We start from the raw sequence: 17,785 nt of genomic DNA on the forward strand, positions 1-17,785 counted from the left end.
CCACCTGTCTCCCTCACACACACAACAGTGCCTGGAAACCAACTGAAAGAGGGTGGGTGCCATTTTGTACATAAGTACTTAGCAGCTATAGCAGCTCTTGTGCACTTGCCCAGAAACTAGCAAGGACAGATGCCATCTTGGCAGCTCCATGCAATGGGGGCAGATAAGGTGCCATGCTGACATTAGCAACAGTTGAAGAGACTCTTGTATGTGCCCAGTAACTGGTGGTAAGAAGGGGTGATTTTGAAATGATTAAGGCTGCAGCCAGTGTGTATTGTGCACATGTGGGATCCAGGGATTTTACCAGAGGGAAAAATCCATGTTTCCCACTGTCTTTGAGTCTGCTAGTTTGATGGGGGCTGGGCACCCATGTACAACTGTGAGGTGCCCCCAGCTTCTCAATGTATTGCTGGCACGAGGTTCAAACCGTCTATGCAGTATACTCACATGCAGCTGGCTCTGGGAACATCTCTGCCTCTCTGTGAATGGGGCCAGGCTAGTGGGGCAGAGTGGATCCTATGTACAACATGACTGTGATTGTGCCTTGTGGGATAACACTATGGGAACCCTGCGACTGAGAGAGTACAGAGTGTTGCTGGTTTTCTGGGTAATTACTGTTTATAGCTCCACACACTCTGAGCTCCCTAATTAAGGTGGGACATTGCAGCAGGATCTGTGCTCATCCTTTGTGCAATTCATATACCAGCATAGGTGAAAGTTACACCCACTGCGGCCTAACACTCAGGCATTGGACACCTTAGAAGAGCAGAGGGAAAGGTGTGATGATGCCAACATAGGTGGTCATCCCCTCCTTTCTGTTGGCAATTAAGAAGACATACCATGTCCAAAATGGGTGTGACCCTGGATACTCACTCCATCCTGGAGCATAGACTAGAGCCCCCAGGACACACTCAGCTCAAGCATCTGGGTAGTCACTAAAAGAGCAGATGCTCCGCTAAGCCACAGAAGCATAGTTCAAAAATAATCCATCAGAGGAAAAATCCAATAAATGTCTCCACAAATGCCTAAAAATAAATGCAGAAATTCAAGATAAAGAAAAAAGAAAACAACATAATTCCACCAAAGGAATGCAAACACTTCAATATTAGACTTTGAAGATGAAGAGGTTGATGAAATACCTGAAATGTAATTCAAAAAATTAATCAAAGGATTAAGAAGCAATGAGAAGGCCGGTGCCATGGTTTAACAGGATAATCTTCCACCTTGCGGCACCAGCACACCGGGTTCTAGTCCCGGTCAGGGCGCTGGATTCTATCCCAGTTGCTCCTCTTCCAGGCCAGCTCTCTGCTATGGCCCGGGAAGACAGTGGAGGATGGCCCAAGTCCTTGGGCCCTGTACCCGCATGGGAGACCAGGATAAGCACCTGGCTCCTGGCTTTGGATCAGCGAGATGTGCCGGCCACAATGGCCATTGGAGGGTGAACCAACGGCAAAAAGGAAGACCTTTCTCTCTGTCTCTCTCTCTCACTGTCCACTCTGCCTGTTAAAAAAAAAGAAGCAATGAGAAAAAATTCAAAAATGAAAGAAATTCATAAATGACATGAAAGAAAACTTGTTCCATAAAGTTGAGATTTTTAGAGAAACCAAAATAAATTATTAGAAATGAAGAGTTAAATATGTCAAATAAAAAGGCAGTGGAAAGTCCTAACAACAGACTGGTTGAGGCAGAAGAAAGAATATCTGAGCTAGAACACAATCACTGGGAATTTTTCAGTAAGAACAACAAAAAAAGAAGAAATTAGAAAAATTTAAAACAGTATTGGAGACTGTTGGGATACTATCAAAGGACCCAGCATATGGGTCTTAGGAGTTCCTGAAGGTGTGGAAAGAGAAAATGGATTAGAAAACATATTCAGTGAAATAATTACAGAAAACTTCCCTAATTTGGAAAAAAAAAGAGAAGTCAAAGTACACGAGGCACACAGAACTCCTTATAGCCATGACAAGAAAAGTCTTCATCACAACACATTACAATCAAATTTTCAACAATAAAACACAAAGAAAAGATTCTAAAATGAGCATAAAATACCAAATTGCTCTCACAGGGTCTACAACTCCACTCACATCTGAATTCTCATCAAAAACTCTGCAGGCTAGGAGAGGATGGAGAGACATAATACAAGTCTTTGAAAAAACAGTTAACCCCGCATACTGTACCATGTAAAGCTATCATTTATGAATTAAGGTGATGTAAAGAGCTTCCATAACAAACAGAAATTGAGTGTCACCACTCGCTTACCCTTACAAAAGTTCCTTAAGAATGTGCTACACACAGAAACACAGAAAGTTAGACTTCATTATGAAAGAATGTGAAGGCAGTAAAAGTACAAAAGAAATATAAAGCAAACAATATGAATATATATAGAAAAAAATGCCAGGGCCAAGCCATTACTTATTGATCATAACCTTGATGTAAATGGCCTGAACTCTCCAGTTAAAAGATACAGACTTGTTGAATGGATTGAAAACCGAGACCTGTCTATTTGCTGCCTACAAGAAACACACCTCAACAGCAAGGAGAAATGCAAATTGAAAGTGAAAGAATGGGAAAAGTTATTCCACACTAATGGAAAGCAAAAAAGGGGCTGGTGCCATGGCTCACTTGGTTAATCCTCTGCCTGTGGTGCTGGCATCCCATATGGGCACTGGGTTCTAGTCCTGGTTGCTCCTCTTCCAGTCCAGCTCTCTGCTGTGGCCCAAGGGGGCACTAGAGGATGGCCCAAGTGCTTGGGCCCCTGCACCCACTTGGGAGACCAAGAGAAGGCACCTGGCTCCTGGCTTCTTATTGGTGCAGTGCCAGTGGCCATTTGGAGAGTGAACCAATGGAAGGAAGACCTTTCTCTCTGTCTCTCTCACTGTCTATAACTCTACCTGTCAAATAAATTAACAACAACAACAAAAAAGAACAAGTGTAGTCATCCTAATATCAGACAACATAGACTTTAACCAAACTATTGTTAAAAGATTCAAAGAAGGGCACTATGTGGAGATTAAGTGATCAATTCAACATAAGATGATACAATAATAAATGTTTAAAATCCAATGCCAGGGCATCTGGTTATTTACAAGAAATATTAACAGATCTAATGGGAGACATAGATTCCAATACAATAGTAATGAGAGACATCAACACTGATTTTCCTCAATGGACAGATCAACTAGACAGAAAATCAACAAAGAAACAACAGAGCTAATTGATATTATGGATTAAGTAAACCTAAATGATATTGACAGAGCTTTTCATTCCACAGTTGTAAGACACATTATTTTCATCATTGTATGGAACATTCTATATTATAGAACATATGCTAGGCCATAAAGCAAGTCTTAGAAATCTTAAAAATCTGAATCATGCCATGCATCTTCTCTGACCATAATGGAATTAAACAGGAAATTAACAACTCAAGAATTTATAAAACATATGCAAACACATGGAGACTGAAGAACATGTGCCTGAATGAATAGTGGGTCATAGAAGAAATAGAAATTAAAAAAAAGTTCTGGAAATGAATGAAGATAACACAACACATCAAAACTTATAGAATACAGCCAAAGTAGTGTAAGAGGGAAGTTTATAACAATTGAATGCCTACATCAAAAATTTGGAAAGGTACCAAATAAACAAACTTTCAATACATCTAAGGTGTGGGGTTTCAAAAATGAATGAGACAGAACACAGACATTTTCACATACAGAGTGCTCCCCAGATTGCTCTGGCCAGCACTTTTTATTAGAGGATACCAGCAAGTCTAGAAGCTAGCAAGCACATAGGCACAGTTGGTGTACAACTTTAGGTGGAAAAGGAATCCAGTCTGGTGATCCATGACAGAGAACAGAGCAGTGGTGTAAATCTTCAAAGACAGGTCCATTCAAATACTTGGAAGTCTACAAATTCTGGAAAACATCCCAGGTACCAATTAATGTCCATTAGCCCCCTGCTGTCTCTGCTGCCACATTCCTTTGAGGGTAAGTGTGCCCATTCCCCAGCCTCTTTTGGTGGATATCAGAAACTGACTATACCTCTAACTTCAGGGGAGTGTGCTCTCCTGAGAGACACTTAGGCAGCATCCTTTACTTCCCCCTTTTCTTTATTTTAAGCATAGATCTAGATTAGGTATGCATGAGATGATGCATGTATCAAACACAGGATGAGGACCATAATAACTGGTACCACAAAGTGCAGCAGCCAATGCAGCCAGAATCCCAATTGCCACCATTCAGGTTTAATATTTAAATGAGAAATTTCATTTTTGATGTTATCAATTTCCTTTTGAATTAAATTAGAATTATCTGTGATGTTGAAACAACATAATCCTGGAAATTATTGTCATCCAATTTGATGTTTAAGTGGTAAATAATCAATAGCAGCACAATTTTTTAATTTAATGAATTCATTTTTACATAGATACAACTTTAATAGAACAGTGGTTCTTTCCCCCTAACCCTCCATCCCCCTCCCATCCCACCTCCCATTCCCTCTCCCATCTCCTTCCTCATTATGGATCATTTTTAGTAGGACTTTATATACAGAGGACCAACTCTATGCTAATCATAGATTTCAACAACTTGCCCCCATGCCAACACACAACATGTAGGGTACAGTTTAGGGAGAGAATTTGCAGTTGATTCTTATATTACAATTCAATAGGGACAGAGGTCCTACCTGGGGAGCAAGTGCACAGTGATTACTGTTTTTCCTTTAACAATTAACACTCTTTTTATGATGTCAGTGATCATCTGATGCCCTTGTCATGGGCTGCCAGGGCTATGGAAGCCTTTTGTGACCATAGACACCATTGGTATTTGGACACAGCCATAAGCGAAGAGGATGTTCTCTTCTTCCTTCAGAGAACAGTGTCTCCTTTGATGACCTTTTCTTTCCTCTGAGGTCTCACAGAGATCTCCATGTAGGATTTTTTTTGTCAGAGTTTTGTCTTTCCATGCCTGAAATGCTCTTGCAGGCCTTTCAGCCTGACCAGGAAGCCTTGAGGGTTGATTCTGAGGTCAGAATGTTATTTACTGCAAAAGTCATTCTAGGAGTCTGCTGTGTGGACTGCTTCCCATGTTGGTCCTTCCTTCCTTTTTAATTCTATTTTTTTTAACCAGGTACTTGATGTTATTTATATTATCACTTTTAAACTTAGACTGGTCTATCTGTTGAAGCATAATTTTGTAAAACACCTTCATGAATTTGAATTAACTCTAAATGCAGCGATGGCCTTAGCAGTTTTTTTTTTAAATAGGCAAGCTCTTCTAGGAAGATGGGTGATAACAATTCCAAAAACAGGATAACAACACAGGGTTTCCTACAGGTATCTTTACTTCAGGAGTAACAGTTGTTAAACAGTAAGAGCCAACAGGGAGGGAAAAGCATAACATAATGATTAACAAGATCAAAGTAGAACTGTATGTAAGTTGAGCAAAAATAGTGGTAAATAAAGTCTCAGGAGTTTCTAGAATGTGTTTCTGTTGTGCAGAAGCAATCAGCAATCAATGACTTCATATCTCCCCAGGTGGTCGATTTGTCTTGGGGGACTTGCAATGAAGTGGCTTTGTTTTTGATTCTTTGAAAGAGGGTGAAACAGTGGCACTGATTTTTTGTCTTCTTTAGTTGTAAAGGAGGAATTGTATCCTGTAACTGCTGGTGCCAACTCATGGTGTCTGTAGGTCAGACACAGTGGGCTGGAATCCACACAGGACCTGTAAAGGCATAAAACAGAAACAAACCCTCTTCCCGATGTTTTGAGTGGTTTAGAGCCCTTTGAGTTAGGATGGGGGGGCTACTTATAAACTAACAGTCATGGTTCTTCATGAGCTGGATGGGAATGCTGTTGTGCTAGGGTTTTAGAATCAAGAGAAGTAGAATTGAATTTTGAAAAATAAGTTAAATGATTAAGTGTAAATAAAAGAATGGCCATTTTATGATTAATCTCCCCAGGGGTGTTTCCCCCTTTTCTTTTGTTTTTGAAGAAGAGTTTTAAGCATATGATGGGTGTGCTCAACAATGGCTTGACCTGCAGGATTATGGGATATCTTATAATATCTTATAATTGACAAAAATGATTGAATGCAGAAGAGGTATAGGTGGGCCCATTATCAGTCTTTAATTGAATAAGTAACAAATCTTACATTATGGATAATGCTTTACTTGTCAAGATAAAACTAATGTAAATGGTTTATACCATCATCCTTCCTCCAAATAGATTTTTATAAACAAATGTCTGGGCTTGATTTATTAAAAAAAATTGAACACAATGACATAGCAAGTAGATTCTCCTTTAAGTGGAATTGTCCAAATGTAACCTGAATGGGTATTAATAATAACATGTCAATAAGAGAAGGATTTTGATAAAGGACAGTTATGTCCATTTGTCAAAGCTCATTGGCATGATGGCTTGGTGTTGCTCTTATTGGCTCCATAAAGACCATGTGGCTATGCCTGGGTATGACAGATCCCCTGTCACACTGTTACCAGATCTGGTACCTGCTCCAATCACCACCATTTGCCAAGGCTAGAGGAATGCTTTCAGGAACATATCAGCTTTGTGAACTTGGAACTTTCTATACCATATGGATAGCAGTTGCTGCCCATGTCCTGGACCTCAGCACATGTCATTGTCATATTTTACATAAGATCACATCAGGGGAACCATCATCCTGACCTTGATTTGACATCTGCAGTCACAGCCCTGTTGGCCTGACAACTGCACCTGGGTGGGATGGGAGGAGAGGAGCAGCTGCTAATGAGCCCAGCTGGCTGGAAACTCCATTTCAACTACCACACCTTGGTTACCATGGGTTTGGCAAGCTGCTTTTTAGTAAATTATATATTTTTGGAAATGAACCAGTGTCAGTTGACAGACTTCCTGAAAAAAAAAAAAAACAGCCAGGTGGGCTCAGCCAGCAAGCCCTTCTCTCCTTAGACTCAGAGGCTCAGTGGTGAGGGGTAGCCCTGATGAGTAGCCAGGGAAGATTGAAGGCAAGCCCTGGGAGGCCCTCTCAACCAGACTTTCCTTCACATTTGAATGTACAACCCATCCCACCTGTCAGAAGGCCTCCACCCTTAGGCCTTGCTTTCTGCTGTTATGCTGTCTCTCAGGCCTGCAGGTTCCTCTCCCACCGCACACTAAGAGCTGGAACAGGTGGCCTGGAGGGAAGGACAGACACCATGGGCCACTTGGGGTAGACACAGAAACATCAATATCTGCCATAGAAGGTGTCCCATCCTCTTCACTCACAGCTAATGTTAAGCCCATTTCCCTCCATATACATGGCTTGCTACAGTCCCTACTGCCACGACAGCATTTTGCTCCCTCCCATCCATGGAAGGGGCCAGGCAGAGACCTCATACTCCAAGTACAGGAAAAATAAATAGAGGAAATATATGTTTTGAACAATAAATATGGTATCTAGAATGTAACACTGCATGACATTTAAAAATGTTACAAAAGCGCTTTTATAGAATTATAATCAATATATATCATTTGGACACAGTAACACAATGGAAACCAGTAACTTTATTACTGCTATTGATTCTGAAACAGACAATAAAGATAGACTCATTTATTTGATGGGAGGAATGTCTCTGAAAGAGTGGAAATTGAAATGATACCATACACTGCCTTTAAGGGTGAATACACACGTAACTGAACAACAAGGAAGATTGTTTTTCACTAGGTTGATGTCTCAAATTAAAATGTCTAACTCATTAAAGTTAGAGCATCTTATCAACCCCATCACACCACACTCCTTGTCAACCTCCCAAATTCACCATCTCTGTATATTAGGAAAATGATTTTTTTTTTGACAGGCAGAGTGGACAGTGAGAGAGAGACAAAGAGAAAGGTCTTCCTTTGCCGTTGGTTCACCCTCCAATGGCCGCTGCAGCCAGCACACTGCGGCCAGCGCACCATGCTGATCCGAAGCCAGGAGCCAGGTGCTTCTCCTGGTCTCCCATGGGGTACAGCCCCAAGGACTTGGGCCATCCTCCACTGCACTCCTGGGCCATAGCAGAGAGCTGGACTGGAAGAGGGGCAACCGGGACAGAATCTGGTGCCCCGACCGGGACTAGAACCCGGTGTGCCGGCGCCGCTAGGCGGAGGATTAGCCTGTTGAGCCATGGTACCGGCCAGGAAAATGAATTTTACCTAAAAATATGCACACTATAGGATAATCATTTTTATTTTCAATATTTATTTTGATCTTCTGCTTTGTTTCAGTTTGTCTGTTTTTGAATAATTTATTTTCCACCCATAATCAGATTTTTAGGCCCTATGCTTTTAATGTTAATTTTCCATGTAAAACCTTCAAATGTATTAAAATTGTATTGTTATTTTTCAATTCATTTTTGCCTTTTTAATTTTATTTTTGAATAAAGAACAAAGAGCTAACTTTGAACATTTTGCTATATTTTTTCATGTGTATCAAGAAGACTTGCATAAAATCTGTTTAGCTTATCTTGCTTAATAGCTGCTACTGTAATTCACAATACATGAGCAAAACTATCTGTTGTGATGTATTTTCTTGGTAACTAAGATGAAAGTGGAAGTCATTGAGATAATTTTGTTGGAATGTTGATTATAAAGGAGGAAGTTTTACCTGCAAAATCATTTTCTTTATCCCTTCCTAGAACACAGTGTGTTGGTCATATATGTAGCCATGAGATAAGAGTATGGAGACTATAAGCCACATGGTCATGATCATGTTAATGTTACACTCTCAGACTACTGTATTATCCCCAGATCATATAATTTGGGGAGCTTGTTAGAAAAATACAAATGATTTAGAAAAGCCCATGAGTTCAATTATCTATTATACTCAATCAGGTTTATTCTTAACTGAATGGAAACAATATTTTATTTAGTTATTTATTTATAATCATTATCAATCACCCTCCTTATCTCTTACCCAGGTTGTCCATTATGGTAATTTAGTCTCCCACAAATGATGCATGAAGCCCCTCTGGTATTAGGGAAAAGACTTCCCAGTGTCTGTCCCCCTCAGCTTCAACACAATCCTAGCATTACTTCAGGAGCATAACTGTGAAAGATTTACCAAATCATATAGATATATTGTAGACGATACTATTTTTAGAGTCTAAAACGATGCTTGTTGTTCCTCTTTTCTATTAAAAGAGACAGCTGGGGAAGCAGGACACACAGCAGACTCATAGAATGGCAAATGCCCAAAACAGCACTCCTGCCTCAGAATCAACCCTTGGGACATTCAGATCTGGCTAAAAGGTCCATGAGAGTCTCATAGTCATGGAAAGCCATGACACCATAGCAAAAAACAATCTAAATGAAAGACCCTGGTGAACAAGACCCCAGCAGAAGGAACAGGCCATCAAGGAGAGAGGCGCCTTTCTCTGAAGGGAGGAAGGAACCTCCACTGTGACACGGCCTTGACTAAACAAGTTCAGAGTCGGTGAACTCAAGGGACTTCCATAGCCTAGACAGCTCATAGCAAGAGTCTCGGGTGATTGCTGACATCACAAATAAGAGTGCCAATTGTTAAATCAACAATGGGATTCACTGGGTACATGCTCCCCATGTAGGATCTCTGTCCTTAATGTGTTTTACTATGAAACTTTAAAACACTACTAATCGAACAATACCCTATACCTTGTGCGGTTGTGTGAATGCAGCCTGTTGAAATCCTTGCTTAGTATATATACTAAGTTGATCTTCAGTATATGAAGGTAATTGAAAATGAAACTCGATAAAGGGTGGGATGGGAGAGGGAGAGGGGAGGGCCACGGGAGGGAGGGAGGTTGGGGGGGAAGCCACAACAATACAAAAGTTGCACTTTGTAAATCCACATTTATGAAATAAAAAAATTTAAAAAAGAGACAGCTGATTATAATTAATTTAATCAAAACAGCAGTATTATTTTTACTTCAATATGACTTCATTATTGTAGTTTTTTCCTACAATAAGCAAACGTGTAGAGAAAGCAATTTTCAAGACATTTCTTAAAATTTTCCCTTTAAATTAATAAATAGATGGCAGTCAGAAAGCTAGAGAAATTAAGAAAAGGTATTATAATTTAAATAAATACCTATTGGGGACATACTAATAGTTGCCTGTTAATTATACACATTCAATTCTTGCTAGTAATGCCTGGCTCATTTTGTTATCACTTATTTTTATCCACAAAATAATTGTAATCATAGCACATCAGGTTAATCTGACACTTAGAGTGTACACAGCAATCCACCTTCCTGATAATTCACTTGTGAGGAAGCAGATAGTGGCTCAACTAGATGGGTTCCTCCCACAGACACAGGAGACCTGGATTGAGTTTCTGCCTCCTGGCTTTGGCCTGGCCAAGCTGAAGCTATTTAGGGCACTTGGGAATGGAAGTAAACAGAAGATTCATTCTCTTCTCTCTCTGTCCCCCTCTCTCCCTCTCTCCCTCTCTCTCCCTCTCCCTCTCTCCCCCTCTCTTCCTCTCTCCCTCTCCCCCTCTCCTTCTCTCCCTCCCTCCATCTCTACAATTCTACCATTTCAAAAAATAAATAAATAAATGAATATTTTTTTGACAGGCAGAGTTAGACAGTGAGAGAGAGAGACAGAGAGAAAGGTCTTCCTTCTGTTGGTTCACCCCCAAATGGCTGCTATGGCCAGCATACTGCAGCGATCCGAAGCCAGGAGTCAGGTGCTTCCTCCTGGTCTCCCATGCAGGTGCAGGTCCCAAGCACTTGGGTCATACTCCACTGCCTTCCTGGGCCGCAGCAGAGAGCTAGACTGGAAGAGGAGCAACCGGGACAGAATCCAGCCCCCAACCAGGACTAGAACCCAGGGTCTGGCACTGCAGGCAGAGTATTAGCCTAGTGAGCCATGGCACTGGCATGAATACTTTTTTGAAAAGATTTATTTTATTTGAAATGCAGAGGCAAGAAAGAGAGGTCTTCCATCTGCTGGTTCATTCCCCAAATGGCTGCAGCTGCTGCAGCTGCGCCAATCCAAAGCCAGGAGTCAGGAGCTTCTTCCATGTCTCCTGCACTAGTGCAGGGGCCCAAGCACTTGAGCAATCTTTGACTGCTTTCCCAGGCCACAGCCGACAGCTGGATCAGAAGTGGACCAGCCAGGACATGAACTGGAGCCCATATGGGAAGCCAGCACTGCAGGCAGCAGCTTTATCTGCTATGCCAAATGCCAGCCCCAGTGAACACAATTTTAAAATAATACATTTTTAAAAGTTGGCGGTATTGTGGCAGCAGCTGGCTTCCAGGAAGCTCACCAATTATTAAGAGCCTGGCCCTGCACATTGCTACAGTGAGCTGGGCTGAACCGCTGTGCCACAGGTCCTTTTAGAATAAATCATGGGATTGAGCTTCATTCAGATGTAGTAGAATACGCCAAGGAAAAACTGGAGAGCTTTGTCAAAAATAATAGCTTTGATAAATTTGAGTTCTGTGAACCTGCATTTGTAGTTGGTAACTACCTCTAGAAATGTCTTACAGTTATCAGTATGATCGAATTTATTGTGGTGCTAGGGTCCAAAAAGGCCATGAAAACTATGTGAAAATTTTACTGAATGTGGGAGGCATGCTAGTCATGCCTATAGAAGATCAGTTAACACAGATTATGTGACCGGGACAAAACACTTGGGAAAGTAAAAATATCCTTGCTGTTTCATTTGCTCCACTTGTGCAGCCAAGTAAGAATGGTTATGGCAAGCCTGCTTCTGTGGGACTCCCCCCTGTGCTGTCAGGAACCTGCAGGACTTGGCTTGTATTTATATTCACAGCCCACTTAGAAATTTCATAAACAATGAAATGCAGGCCAAAAGGTTCCACCCAAAAGGAAAAGAAAGAGAGTGAAACAGAATTAACAGGCACGTCCTTGTAGGTAATCAGCTTATGCCTCAGCCTCTTAGTGAGGAGGATGAGAAAATGGAAGATCCCAAAGAAGAGGAGAAAGATCACAGTGAAGCTATGAAGCCAGAAGAGCTGCCTCAGAATTCATGGAGAAAGAAAATCATCAGCTGCCCTCCCTGAGTCTTTAAAAGCTTAATTGGCTGGCACCGCGGCTCAGTAGGCTAATCCTCTGCCTGCAGTGCCGGCACACCCGGTTCTAGTCGGGGCACAGGATTCTGTCCCGGTTGCTCCTCTTCAGTCCAGCTGTGGCCCAGGAGTGCAGTGGAGGATGGCCCAAGTGTTAAGGAGACCAGGAGGAAGCACCTGGCTCCTGGTTTCGGATTGCTACAGCCCGCCAGCCGTGGCAACCATTTAGGGAGTGAACCAATGGAAGGAAGACTTTTCTCTCTGTCTCTCTCACTGTCTATAACTCTACCTGTCAAATAAATTTTAAAATATTTCTTAAAAAGAAAAAAAAAAGGGCCGGCACCATGGCTCACAAGGCTAATCTTCCCCCTGTGGCACCGGCACCCCAGATTCTAGTCCTGGTTGGGGTACCGGACTCTGTCCCGGTTGCTCCTCTTCCAGTCCAGCTCTCTGCTGTGGCCTGGGAGTGCAGTGGAGGATGGCCCAAGTGCTTGGGCCCTGCACCCGCATGGGAGACCAGGAGAAGCACCTGGCTCCTGGCTTCGGATCAGTGCAGTGCTTTGAACTACAGCGGCCATTGGGGGGTGAACCAATGGAAAAGGAAGACCTTTCTCTCTATCTCTCTCTCTCACTGTCCACTCTGCCTGTCAAAAAAAAAAAAGCTTGATTGACATGTTTTACAGACAAAAAACAGATTGAGAATAAAAAATGCCTACTGATAATTCCTGTAGACTTGAGCATGCAGCATTTGTTAGGAGTTAAAATAACTATTTCTTTCATCAGAGTGAATTTTAGGGAGGAAAAAGTATAACTTGTTTCTGTTAGTAACAAAAATAATGTACTGAGACATTAAAAAGAATCCCTTTTATAAAATCTATTTTTTTTAAACCTTGGGAAAATGCTGCTGTATAAGAGTCACCCACAATGCTGGAGCTCTTAAACCAAATACTTTTTTTTATTTTATTTATTTTTTTTTATTTTTGACAGGCAGAGTGGACAGTGAGAGAGAGAGAGACAGTGAGAGAAAGGTCTTCCTTTTGCCATTGGTTCACCCTCCAATGGCCACCGCGGCCGGCGCGCTGCGCTGGTCTGATGGCAGGAGCCAGGTGCTCATCCTGGTCTCCCATGGGGTGCAGGGCCCAAGTACTTGGGCCATCCTCCACTGCACTCCCTGGCCACAGCAGAGAGCTGGCCTGGAAGAGGGGCAACCGGGACAGAATCCGGCTCCCCGACCGGGACTAGAACCTGGTGTGCCAGCACCGCTAGGTGGAGGATTAGCCTATTGAGCCATGGCGCCGGCCAAACCAAATACTTTTTACACTGAACTATAGAAAAATGATCCTTAATAGACCTTGAAAATCGCCAGAGTCAAGATAACCTCACTAACTTTAAATACTGAAAATATAAAGGAGCAATAAAAACTGAGGGTTGTATTAAGTGTATACTTTTTTTTTAACAGATAGAGTTAGAGAAAAAGATCTTCCTTCCGTTGGTTCACTCCTCAAATGGCTGCCACAGCCGGAACTACACTGATCTGAAGCCAGGATCCAGGTGCTTCCTCCTGGTCTCCTACACACTTGGGCCATCCTCCACTGCCTTCCCAGGCCACAGCAGAGAGCTGGACTGGAAGAGGAACAACCGGTACTAGAACCTGGCACCCATATGGAATGCCAGTGCCGCAGGCAGAGGATTATCCTAGTGAGCCATGGCACCGGCCCCAAGTATATACTTTCTAATATTCACTTGCTGTGCTCTTAAAAACCTCTGAGAAAGCAGATATCCCCACCCATCCACACCCCCACACACACACACAGGTCTTTTGGCAACAGATTAAAAAGCAAAAGTTGCAGGGCTATAAAATTTCATGAAACGTGTTTTTTTAAAAGACAAATTACTTCATATGTTGCATTATTATTGCACTCATATATTGCCTGGAATATATTTACAGTAACTCAGAAATAGTAATTGCAACAAAAGTAAGGTAAATAGGTCTACAGAGCATTTGATTTCCTTATAAGATAAGTTTTCATACAGAAAATAAAATAACTGCAATTCAAATCAGATTTATATGCTTAAGAAACAGGCAAAGAACTTGAACAGATGTTTTTCACATGAGGAAATTCAAATGGTCAGCACATGAAAAAATACTCAGGATCACTTGCCATCAGGAAAATGCAAATAAATACCAAAATGAGGTTTCACCTCACCCCACACAGAAATCAATAAAAAAATTAATGCTGATGAGGATGTGTGGAAAAGGGTACCCTAACCACTATTGTTGGGGTTGTAAACTAGTACAGACGTTGTGGAAGACAGATGTCCATCAACCAATGACTGGATATAGGAAATGTGATACACACACACTATGGAATACTATTCAGCTGGAAAAAAGAAATCCTGTATTTTGCAATAAAATGGATGCAACTGAAAACCATTATATTTAGTGATATATGCCAGTCTCAGAAAGACAAATACCATATTATTTCCCTGATCTATGGTAACTAATAGTATACACAAAAAGTTTTTATATGAGCAAAAATGACATTTTGATATTCAATATTTGTTTACAGCCTTGTCTCTGCTTTTGAGGAACAGTGCTATTTCCTGCTTACTCTTTGTTGAATTCTTTACTTAGTTTAGGGTTAATCTTATGAGTGTAATAGATTATGAAAATGGATTATGAAAATTATAGCATAAGGAAGGAGGAGGAAGGGTGACAGCATGGGTAGGAAGTATCCCTGCATGCCCAAATTTGTTATATGAATTCTGTTTACCTTAAAAAATAAATTAAAAGGGACTGGCACTGTGGTGCAGTAGGTTAATTCTCCACCTGTAGTGCTGGCATCCCATATGGATGGCAGTTCTAGTCCCAGTTGCTCCTCTTCCAATCCAGCTCTCTGCTATGTCCTGGGAAAGCAGCAAATGGTCCAAGTGCTTATGCCCCTGTACCTGTGTGAGAGACCAGGAAGAAGCTCCTGGTTCCTGGCTTCTGATTAGCCCAGCTCCTGCCATTGAATTAACCGGTGGATGGAAGACCTCTCTCTGTGTCTCTCCCTCGCACTGTCTGTAACTCTACCTGTTAAGTAAATAAATAAAATCTATAAAAATTAATAATATTAATAAAATTAATAAAATTAATAAATGGAAAGAAGAAAAAAGTATGTGAAACCAAATCAGATTACTCTGCTGGAATTTCATCAATGACTGTTAACTTCCCATTAGAGTTGTGGTTGTGCTGCTCATTCTAACACTTAGGAATGATCTTTCTTCCTAATGTTCCTCTATTAACTGGACACCTAGACTTTAGTAACCAGAGGTAATTAGGAAGAAAATCTCATGAGCACATTGTGTGGGATTAAACAGAAACTTTAATTTTGGTTCTAAAGAGCAAAAGGCTAGTATATGCCAAGGTAATCTGATGTAAAGATGAAGAAAATGATCATAATGGGCAGAGTACACAGAAACTTCTCAAACAATCTGGAATTATGTCAGTGTGCTACATTTTGGTGAGGATCAAACATGTAGTTAAAAAAGAGACCAAAGAGTAAGAAGAGTTACTGACTTTGTAAAACAAAGACAGTGATCTTGTGATGAAGAAATTAATGTTTTAAACAATTCAACCATAATTCCAAGTTCTGATATTTGCATTTTAGATATGAAAATGAGGCTGACTATATATATATATATATATATATATATATATATGTATAGGCACACACATACATACACACACACATATATATATATATTTAAAGATTTATTTGTTTTGAAAGTTAGAGAGTGAGGGAGAGACAAAGCGGTAGTTCTTCCATTTGCTGGTTAACTCCCTAGATAGACACTATGGCCAGCACTAGGCCAGGCTGAAGTCAAGAGCTAAGAGCTTCATCTAGGTCTCCCACATGGGTGGGTCATGGCCAAATCAGCCATCTTCTGTTGCTTTTCCCAGGTCAGTAACAGGGAGCTGTATTGGAAGCATAATAGCTGGGACATGAACCAGTGCCCATATGAGATTCTGGCATTTCAGGTAGTAGCTTTATCCACTATGTCACAATGACAGCTCCACAAAAATATTTTTAAGTTTTTAACATCATAAGAATTTTTATTTGAAAATAACATATTCTCATATAAATCACATTATGTGCCTATGCCCTATATTCTTGACCTTAAATTCCAAACAGGATCAAATCTAGTTAAGGTAAGAAAGTAGACCATGGAATTATTGGGATGACCTCGATGGGGATTCCCTTATGCCACTAATCCCTGACACTCTGAATCTTCCCTGAAATCAGCGATCACAATGAAGTGACTGGCATAGCCTGCCACGATCTTTCCCTGAGTCAGGCAGCCTCTCTGGGTGTTGATCCAGGTCACTGAGGGTTAAACCATACAGCAGCATGTCCCTGGGAGACAAATCTTGTCCCTTCTGCAGGGTTTGAGCAAATATACCGGTGACAAGAAGAAAAGTGAGGAGAGTGAAACACCTCAGATATGCTTTTGTCTCCACAGCTGAGAGTGAAACAGGAGCAACTAAATCTTGTCTGTATTCCCACTTCCTCCCAGGCTGCGGGGCCAGGACCCACCAGCAGAGAGTGCTGAAGGCTTATTTCATGTCTCTTACTTCTTGTTATCATTGAAGGTGCCAGAAGTTATTTATCCTTAACTATCCCCTCTTACTGGGTCAAATGTGTTTAAACGATTATTGTTCATTCAAAATGCACACTAATAGAAAACAATCAATAATATAATATTATACATTTGCTAATGATCTAAAAAAGGCTACCAATGACAAGGACAACAAATAATCATTGGTTTAACTTACAGTGATTTTTTTTTTGTAAGACTTCTAATTAGAAGTTACAAACACTTTATCTTCAAGCTCCCCTTCAGACAATGTGGCTGTTGGGCCAGGAAGAACTGGTGGGGCAAGAAGCTGGGGAGCGACTGAAAGAGCGAATATGGAGAGGCCCAAAAGGAGAAAGTGGAGAAGCAGGAGGGGAGCCCGACCCAGCCGAACAGTCTCCTCGGAGAAGAAAAAATGGCTACGCTAGAGGGGCTGGCATAGGGAATGGTGGCATCTGAGGAGGACACAGTCACTGCCGGTGAGGGCGCCCCTCACTCCCCCAGGCTCCGGGTGGTGAGGAGAGTGGCCCGGCCCACTGTGCAGCACCCAGCACTGCCATGGCCGCCCCCATAGCACAAAAAAAAGGCGCGGGTTCAGCCTCTACCTGGGCTCCGTGTCAGGCTCGCCCACTGTCTTCTACTTGGCGCCAAAGCGGCCTTCAGACAGGGTCCATGACTGGGAAGCAGCAAGCAGCGAGGACCCGCTCTTGTAGTAGGCAGGTGCAGGGAAGATACTGGAGAGGAGGGTGGCCCCGGAGTGCTGCCATAGTCACAGGGACGGAGGCGTGTTAACTGTCAGCGTCTCTGACCCTGGTGCCATCGCTGCCCCTGTAACAGGGAAGAGGCCAACGTTCCTCTTCCCGGCTCAGTGTCGCCCCGGAGAAGGGCGGGTGAGCACACCATTGGCTCATGGGAGTGACTTGGTCCATCTGGGCCCCTGAGTGTGGGCCGGGGTTCGGACGGTGTGGCCCCTGGTACGCCTGGGCTGGAAGTGACGCAACCCGAGGCCTCGGAGAGTCATAAAGCCTAGCAGACACTGTGGCTGTGATCCAAGCTCTGAGCCGAGGGCAGCGAGGAGGGACTGCTGGGCGCCAGGAGCCTCTACTGGGCCTCCCGTCACATGGATTTCTCAAGC

General features: G+C 42.1%; 1 pseudogene; it reads left to right on the forward strand.

The window, feature by feature from the left end:
* Nucleotides 1–849: 849 nt before the first annotated feature.
* On the forward strand, nucleotides 850–12,024 carry LOC133755230 (protein-L-isoaspartate O-methyltransferase domain-containing protein 1-like; annotated as a pseudogene).
* The last annotated feature ends 5,761 nt before the right edge of the window (nucleotides 12,025–17,785 follow it).

The sequence above is a fragment of the Lepus europaeus genome, unplaced genomic scaffold (genome assembly GCF_033115175.1).
Source record: "Lepus europaeus isolate LE1 unplaced genomic scaffold, mLepTim1.pri SCAFFOLD_3_1, whole genome shotgun sequence".
NCBI classification, from domain to species: Eukaryota; Metazoa; Chordata; class Mammalia; order Lagomorpha; family Leporidae; genus Lepus; species Lepus europaeus.